This window comes from Neophocaena asiaeorientalis, unplaced genomic scaffold (genome assembly GCF_003031525.2).
Source record: "Neophocaena asiaeorientalis asiaeorientalis breed wild unplaced genomic scaffold, Neophocaena_asiaeorientalis_V1.1 scaffold57, whole genome shotgun sequence".
Classification (NCBI taxonomy): Eukaryota; Metazoa; Chordata; class Mammalia; order Artiodactyla; family Phocoenidae; genus Neophocaena; species Neophocaena asiaeorientalis.
The window spans coordinates 4153095-4162003 of NW_020172731.1; the positions used below are offsets into that span (position 1 = coordinate 4153095).

The window sequence follows — 8909 nt, forward strand, 5'->3', positions numbered from 1 at the left end:
CAGAAGAGTACTACACGTATGGCCTATTTCTGACATATCTACTTCAGTTCCATGCATTGCAGCTTCAAAATTCATTTTATATCTGATGGGAAAATCCTTTCCGACCATCCTCATCTTTTTTCAAAATAGTCTAAATTGTTTAGACTGTTTATTCTGCCAAATACATTTTGTTAAAATGTGGTTCAATTCTAAAAGAAAATTATATTAAATGCTCCCCATGGTAACTTTATTAAAAATAACATTAAACTTCTAAATTAATTCTGAAACAGTTGAATTTATAGTCTCAGGACTTAGCATGCTTGTGTTTTTCAAATATTATTTTGTTTCTCAGTAAAGTTCCTTTTATAGATGTGTACCTAATAGTTTTACTATTTTAAATACAAGGTTTATTGTTTTTCTTTCTTCTTAAAATTTTTTTCATTAACAGAAACTGCCTTTAGAACTCTAACATGCTATTAACTGTGGTACCTCACAGATGATAAAAATGTCAATCAAATTATCCAACTCATTATTTTTCTTTAATAAAGATAATACTCATGACAGGAAAAGTTATAAAATGCAAAAAAATACATAGACCATCATACTCCCAATAGGCCATGGTATCATCTTATTATCTAAACATATTAGCAATTATATCCCAGCTTGTTAAAAAAGTTCTCCCTTCTATTCTTGTCCCATGTTGTGGTAGGCAGGATAATGGCCTCTCAAAGATGTTCATGTCCTAGTCTCTGGAACCTGTGAATATGCAAAAGGAAACTCAGGTTTCAAATGGAATTAAGGTTGCTATTCAGCGGGCCTTAAAATGGAGAAATTGTCTGGATGGCCCCAGTCTAATCACAGCAGTCCTTGAAAGCAGAGAATCTTTCTCGGCTTCAGTCTGAGAAGGATGTGAAGACAGAAGAAGGTCAGAGAAATGAGACATTAGAAGGGCCGGGCACTGCCTGCTTTGAGCCAGGGAATATGAGTGGCTTCTGAAAGCAGGGAAAGTCTCTGCCACAGCCTCCAGAAAGGATTGCAGCCCTGCCTACCCCTGGATGTTTTCTCAGATCCGTGTCAGACTTGTGATCTACATAACTGTGAGATAATAAATTTATGTGTTTTATGCCACTAAGTTTGTGATAATTTTTTACAGCAACAATTGAGACTAACACAGGTCTTTACATTGATCAGAACAGTACTGAATAATAATGTCAAATCTGGGGTGGAGAAAGAGACATTTAGGTCCAAAAAAACAAATGAGGCTGCCTTCCCTCAGCAACAAACGATACAAGAATTCTCCCCCACTTCATTAAATTTCTAATCTAGTTTTATTGATCTGATTTCTAATGATATATTTTAATGCCTCATATTTCCTTTTTCTGGTTTCCTTCATTTATTTTTATTTGTTACTTTCTTGACATACCATTTTCAAAGGATTATACAAGATTTCTCTACATCCATTTTTTTTTTTTTTTGCGGTAAGCGGGCCTCTCACTGTTGTGGCCTCTCCCGTTGCGGAGCACAGGCTCCAGACGCGCAGTCCCAGCGGCCATGGCCCACGGGCCCAGCCGCTCCGCAGCACGTGGGATCCTCCCGGACCGGGGCACGAACCCGTGTCCCCTGCATCGGCAGGCGGACCCCCAACCATTGCACCACCAGGGAAGCCCTCAACATCCATTTTTTTAAGGAACTTTGAGGTGGCAGCTTCTCTAATGGGTTCTTATTTGAAAGTCATAATCCCCTTAAAGTATTGGCCCCTTCTGGTACGTTTACCATCATATCTCTTTATACCTGTTACGACAAGACTCAGGTCTTACATTCATATTCTTATTTTCATCTTTTTTTTAAAATAAATTTATTTATTTATTTATTTTTGACTGTGTTGGATCTTCGTCTCTGTGCGAGGGCTTTCTCTAGTTGTGGCAAGTGGGGGCCACTCTTCATCGCGGTGACTAATGACCTTGCCCCATTCTCCTCAATTTCTCTCTGTAGAGATCCAATGGTCGTGGGTAGGGTGAATATAAGTTGTTGTCTTTCCAGTAGCCCTTTCTCCTCCTTTTTTAATGGCAAAGTGCTCTTAGACTAAATCACAGTGACCCACCCCTTCCTAGCTAACAGGTAGTACATAAACCAAGATTCTGTCTCTCCTGGGAATCTGAGTCTTGACTAGAATGCCATGGTGGTCTTAAAGTTGAGTTGTGGGCACTCAGAAGAAACTGTCTCTGAATTTCTGACTGAGATGCCGAAAGCTGTCATAGTTCAATTTTTTTCTGAGGCATGGTTATCCTGTTTTCCCTTTTACTGTGTGAGCTATGCAACATCTTCCTTTTAAATATGTTTATTTACTTAATTTAACCAGAGCCAGTTTCTAATTAGCCTCAGACGATAAACAGAAGATGGTGATTAAGATGATATATAATATTCTCACCTATCTCCGTGGATTAGTGCAAGTGTTTCTTTGTATGCTATCTTAGTTAAGAATCTTTTAGTTCCACTGTAAGACTGGAGATAACAAGAAGAAAGAAAATATACCAATAAGTATGAAAAATAAGAATAATAACACATTCTTAGGGGATCTCCCCAGTGACTCCATTGTCACCAAGTGTGCCTTCCAATTAACTCCTGTTTTCTCCAACCTGTGAGGCTGCACACAATGGATGTTGGAGTGAGATTAATAGAGTGGTGTACCTTTTGCTTCCTGTTTTGAAGTAAGGATGTCAGCAAACCTCTTTCCCAAGTCAGTCCTATATAATCTCAAATTAAGTAAAATCTTCTAGCAGCCATGGGTCTATGTCAACCCACTCCAGCCCTCAGCTGCCAAACGGTGACATATAAATGAGGAAAATGTCCATGTAATAATGTGACTTAATGGTCTACATGGCAAACAGGACAAGACATCCAATGACAAGGAAATGAGTGGCAATGAGGGCAGTCCTTGAGGGAAAAGCCAGAATGACATACTGGCATCAGCTATGCTAAGTGATAGATACTATCAAGTAAGATTTAATAGTGAGTTCTTTTGGCCAGAAGAACCTTTCTCTAAATCATTAGAACACCCACTACCTTGCCCCACCCCCCAAATGCACATTTATAAATCTGAGTTGCCCCTATCGCCTTTACTGGAATTAATCTTTAGGAGAAAAATTTCAGGGCCCAGTCACCAATGTATATAAAACTTCATTTACCCTGAAGGGAGAATAAAAGAATTTTTTGAAAAATTACTCAGGCATCTCTGAGAATCTAAAGAAAAGTTGGAATACCTAACCACAAGAATTGCCTCAGAGAAACTGAGAAGTAGGAGTGCATGTACCTTCCTTCTGTAGTTCTACCAGGAATTTAACTTAATCTACACAGCTGGGGAGTTGTAATCTCCTTATGTGAGAAATGGTTGTGAAAAGACTTTAGAACAACAATCCACGGTAATATGTTTGGCAGACAGAAAAGACACATCCTACCTCAGGACCCTCACAGCTGTAACATTTTTTAGTTTCATTGTAGTGCTTCTTTTCTTCTTTGTATTTCCTCTTTTCCCATCTAACCTCCATTATTCTGATTTTCACTTTCTCTGCCTTTTGTTTTTTTCTATTTCTTAGATCATTCAGTTGCATTCTGTAATTTTGAAAATTTATTATTTTAATATCTTTTGATCATTTTTTCTCTTAAAACTTTTATCATATTTAAATTGTTTCATTATTCTCCAAAATTTTAAAAGTTAAAAAGGATCAATGGTTTCCTCACCAGTGTTAGCTTTCTTTTATATATACGATATATGAAGTGTGAAAGCAAGTTACAAAAACTAGAGTGAGAACATCTTATTGTTATAGAAATAATGTGTATTATAATAAATTTATACACCAATGTCTAAATCTAACTACCAAATTGCAAAAAAATTTGAAGAAAAGAGGAACAGAGTAAGTCAAATGACAACACAAAGGAAGCAATCAACCAAATCCAAAATGTGGGAAATTCTTCAAAACAATGGACCTAATTTCTTCAACCATACATGTCATAAAAATAAGTGGAAGGAGAAACGATTAAAAACTTAAAAATTTGGTTTGTTACAAAATTCTTATAACCTCATTTGCAAACAAACACACAAAGACAACTGTTAAAATACATTTTTGAGAAAATCGTGGAAATTATATTAAGGAGTAATTAACTTTGTTATGCGTGATAATGGCATTGTAGCTATATAGTTTTTAAAGCCTGTCTGTTAGAGATGCACACTGAAGTATTTTCTGGTGAAGTGTTACAATAGGTGAAATTTGATTTAAAATATTCCAGCCCCGCTTGTCAAACTGTATGCTTTGGGTTGGGATGGGGCAATAGATAACAAGATTGACAGGATGTTGATCATTATTAAACATGGGTGATGGGTACAGGGGATTCATCATACTCGCTCTCTACTTTTATATATTTTTGAAAATTCCCATAGTATGGATGGTGAGTTTATAGGTGATTAATCTCTTCTTTTCAGTATTTTCTAATTTTTTACTACAATGAATAAGTATTAGTTGTGCAACAACAAAATTTTTAAATATTTTAAAGTTATGTCCTATATTTTAAATGCATTCCCATTTCTAATAGAATTTGTTCATCTTTTATGTGCTCCTGCCAGTTATTCAGGTTTTGAGAAATGAATTTTGACATTATCAGGAAAGGTGCCATCTTCCATCACAAGGCAGTTTTTTTTTTTGTTTTTTGTTTTGTTTTGTTTTGTTTTGCGGTACGCAGGCCTCTCACTGTTGTGGCCCCTCCCGTTGCGGAGCACAGGCTCCGGACGCGCAGGCTTAGCGGCCGTGGCTCACGGGCCCAGCCGCTCCACGGCATGTGGGATCCTCCCGGACCGGGGCACGAACCCGTGTCCCCTGCATCGGCAGGCGTACTCTCAACCACTGTGCCACTAGGGAAGCCCTACAAGGCAGTTTTGAAGTTCAGTTGAGATCACATTTCTGAAAATATAGTGTAGCCATCACAATATTATCCAAATGTATTGGTAGTTGTTATTGACTTGCTTCTTGCTTTTCTTTCTGTTTTCTTTTTTCATATTACAATCCAAACTGTAAGCACATATACACAAATACATGCGCTTTCACCTTATGTTCTTCTCCCTGAGATGCAACTAAAATCTCCTTTGAATAACTTCTAGATGCAGGGAAATTATCCTCAGATAACTTTTCATATTTCCCTTAAGAGTATCCCTATTAGAAATTGTCATGTTCTCCTCTCAAAAGAAAGCAGCACATTCTCAAGAGATAAATGTAAAATATCTTGGTGCATGGAAAATACTGACTAGTAGTAGTAGTAGTAATAATAATAATAATTCGCTTTCCTCTCCACGCCCTTCAGTTTCCTTCTTTCTGCTTCTTCCATTTGTCTCAAGGCTTATTGTTATTGCCCTGCCGCTATCCTCCTAGTTCTTCCAGGCATAATGGTCCATTTCATTGGGCCTATTAACTTTATTTCTTTGAGCCTTTTCCTCTGTTGCTTTCCTCTATTGATGTATCCATACATTCTTTTCCTCTTTCTACCTTTCCACTGCTAAACTTAGATAAAACTTCTTTACTAAAAAGAGCTATGGTTTAGGTGCTCTCTTCTTTATGCATATAGTTTCATTTGCAGCCATATTACCTGTCTTCCTTCACACCACCTCTATCAACAGAAATCTATTTTCTTTGTTTTTGGTCTCATTTCATTCACTGCACTACACAGTCTCATGTGGCTTTAAAAAAACAAATAACAGTCATTTGTTTTGGGCAGAGTAGCCAATCTATTTCTTTAATTTCCCATTTTATTTTTTGGTTTGAAACTGGCCTGTGTCCCTCTTACTTTGTTTTCACCAGTTACTTAGAACCCACAGAGCCTACAAGGGACCCTTGGGGATTGTAAATCTAACTCCTTCATTCTAATGATGAGAAACCAGAAACCCATGTTTCCTGATTCCCGGTCCAATGCTGGAACTCTTTTCATGACACCTCAATTCATCATACATTTTAGTAGTCATAGTTTATATTTGCATAATACTATTGCCTTTGTAGTGACTTTCACATCTATCTTCTCATTTGCCTATAGTTTAGAAGCCACTCCTGAGCACTAACTTCTAATCATATCAGCCACACCTTGGGGTGCACCTGTGACTGCACCTCCTCACTCTAGGCCCTCAGGTAACAGCACAGAATCCTACACGGCATTTTCTTTAATGCTTTCTCACATTGTTATATGCTCTATTGTCATGGTAATATTTGCCTTCAGTTCTCTGTGGAAGCATTAAAAATGTGCATAATAGATATCCTTTTAAAATATTATCTTAATAAACAGCACTTAGGGTGGAGGGGAGCTGAATGAGTAAAGGAAGGGTATACTTCCTCCCAAACAAACCCACCAAGGACCTCCTGCAAACAGCAATGACAACAATCCAGGTGAAGGAGGTTCACTTCAACAACAAAAGCATAAGAGCCCGGATACTCCTAGATAGACCACACATTACCTTTCTGTGGCACCTCAGTGTTTCCTAAACCTTTTCACACACTGTCTCTTTTTTCTTCTCTGGGGTGCCCCTTTCTAGTCTACACATAATCCTTTTTTATATATATATAAATTTATTTATTTTTGGCTGTGTTGGGTCTTCATCGCTGCACGAGCTTTCTCTAGTTGCGCTGAGCAGAGGCTAGTCTTCGTTGCGGTGCATGGCTTCTCATTTCGATGGCTTCTCTCATTGCAGAGCATGGACTCTAGGTGCATGGGCTTCAGTAGTTGTGGCTCGCGAGCTCTAGAGCGCACGCTCAGTAGTTCTGGCGCACGGGCTTAGTTGCTCCACGACATGTGGGATCTTCCCAGACCAGGGCTTGAACCCATGTCCCCTGCATTGGGAGGCGGATTCTTAACCACTGCACCACCAGGGAAGCCCCTACACATAATTCTTTTTTCTAGAAATCAGTTACGTCCTTTTCTGCCAAACATGCAGCACTTTTTGCTTTGTTATTTTTTTCTCAGCCTGAGTCAGAAGGTACAGGGAGGAAAAATACAGCTTCAGGTCTGTTCCTTAAGCCTGCAGAACCAGTAGGACCAGAAGTGGTGTTTTTCACCTGGGTATTCTTAGCATCTTGCACTGCTCCTGCCACCTGCAGGTGCTCAGCGTGTGTAGAACGATGAAGAAATGAAAGACCTCAGTGGGATTTCCACTCTTCACACGTTCTCATGCAGCCCACCTCCCTCTAGAGTGTGTTGTTCTACCTGTTTAGGTAATTTACCAGTTGCTTTTAGACACATTTATCATTTAGACCATGTTGTCTTCATCTCACCAAGTATTGATTCTTAATACAACCCCCGAAGGAAAGCAGGGAACTTTACAGAAGTGGTTAAAAAAGAGAGAAATTAAGCCATTTGTTTAAAATCACATAACAAGTAGGTGACAAATCCTGAACTAAACAGAACTCAGGTCTCTGGCTGAAAGTTCAATGCTCTTTTCATTTCAGCTACGTTGCTTCTCAGGAATAATAAAGATTTCCATAGCACAGTCCAACTAATAAGATAGTGGATGTGGAAATCGATCCATTGCACAGAAAGCATTTGACCACACGCCATCATGGTCCTCCTTGGGTGTTTTGTTTATATACTTTAGTTGGGTGGCAGGCAGGTAGCACAACAGCTCTCAGAATGAATTGAGGCCACAGTTTTATGTGGCTGAATGTGTTGAGTCATTTCCCGTAGTTCACACTTCTACCTCACTCTGTCTTCTAAGTTATTATCATGGCTTTAATCTCGCCTTTATTTTGACAGTTGGGATTTGTTTTAGCCGTTATCCAAATGAAATATTGATTCTCACTTATCAGCCCCTAATCCTTCCCCAATGGAATTGGCTATTTATTTGATACAATAGCTAAGTCAGTAGGATTAAAAACACTTTACAAAGACATTAAGGAGTTGTTTACAAAAACGACAGTTAATTTACAGAAAATAGAAACTGAAATTTGAGATGATTGCCATCAGATTTCTCTAATATGTACTCAGCTCTTTATCCCCTGTGATATAAATTAAAAGACTTTTTTAAAAAGACTACTACCATTCAGGTGAAAAAAAACCCAGCCAAATCACTGAATTAGCTGGTAGACATGGCTTCTGGGCTCCAACTATTTTTATATTCTTTTGTAATATAGTCGTTATTTCTTCAGGGCTCTATAATGTTGTACTTAACTAATACCCAAGAAAGAAAACTCTATCTAATTTCATTATTTATTACTCCCTGATTTTAATATTTTATTTGATAAAAACTCAGCTTGTTTTATATGTAAGTATTATTAGTAGCCTAAAAATGCATTTCTGAATGAACAGGATGAATCAACTTGGGGAACAGAGAATCAGGTAATCACTTTCAGGGGAATTAGCAAATAGAAGGAGTCTATCCAGCTGGAGGGTAGGCAGGCAGGTCGGCAACATGAAAATATTGGAGAAGCTTGTTAGAAGGACAAGACCTAACACAGTGGATCTTTACACTTGTAAAATATTTTGCTTCTTGCCTCTGCTTGAATGCCCTTTGTCATTTATTATGACTGGATTTATTGTTCCAATAGGGTTGTACCTAGTGTTTTGACCACAGTCAGAACAAACAAATCACTGGATCAAGCTGAAGCCTTAGATAAATTATATAGTAGGGATTCATACACAGATTTGCTCTATTGCCCTCTCAAATTTCTCTTACCATCAATCCATCCAACTGGTGTTCTCTGAAGGTCATCAGCAGTCAATATAATTTCAGTAAGGTTTTAACTGAAGGTGGCCTTAACGTTCAGTGACATTCAGCCATGTTTACAACTGAGAAGCCACTCCCCCTGTTGAATGGTCACCTTATACATGAGTCACCCAGTTTGTGTCCCATTTCCCAACAGCGCTCATGTTCTGATACATTAACCATTGATTTCCATAAGCCCAGC

General features: G+C 38.2%; 1 non-coding gene across 1 annotated transcript; it reads right to left on the reverse strand.

Moving 5' to 3' along the window:
* Window positions 1-431: 431 nt before the first annotated feature.
* LOC112396616 (small nucleolar RNA SNORD28) lies at window positions 432-505 on the reverse strand. Its single transcript, XR_003002607.1, has one exon. It is a non-coding gene; the product is annotated as a small nucleolar RNA SNORD28 (small nucleolar RNA).
* Between the last annotated feature and the right edge of the window lie 8404 nt (window positions 506-8909).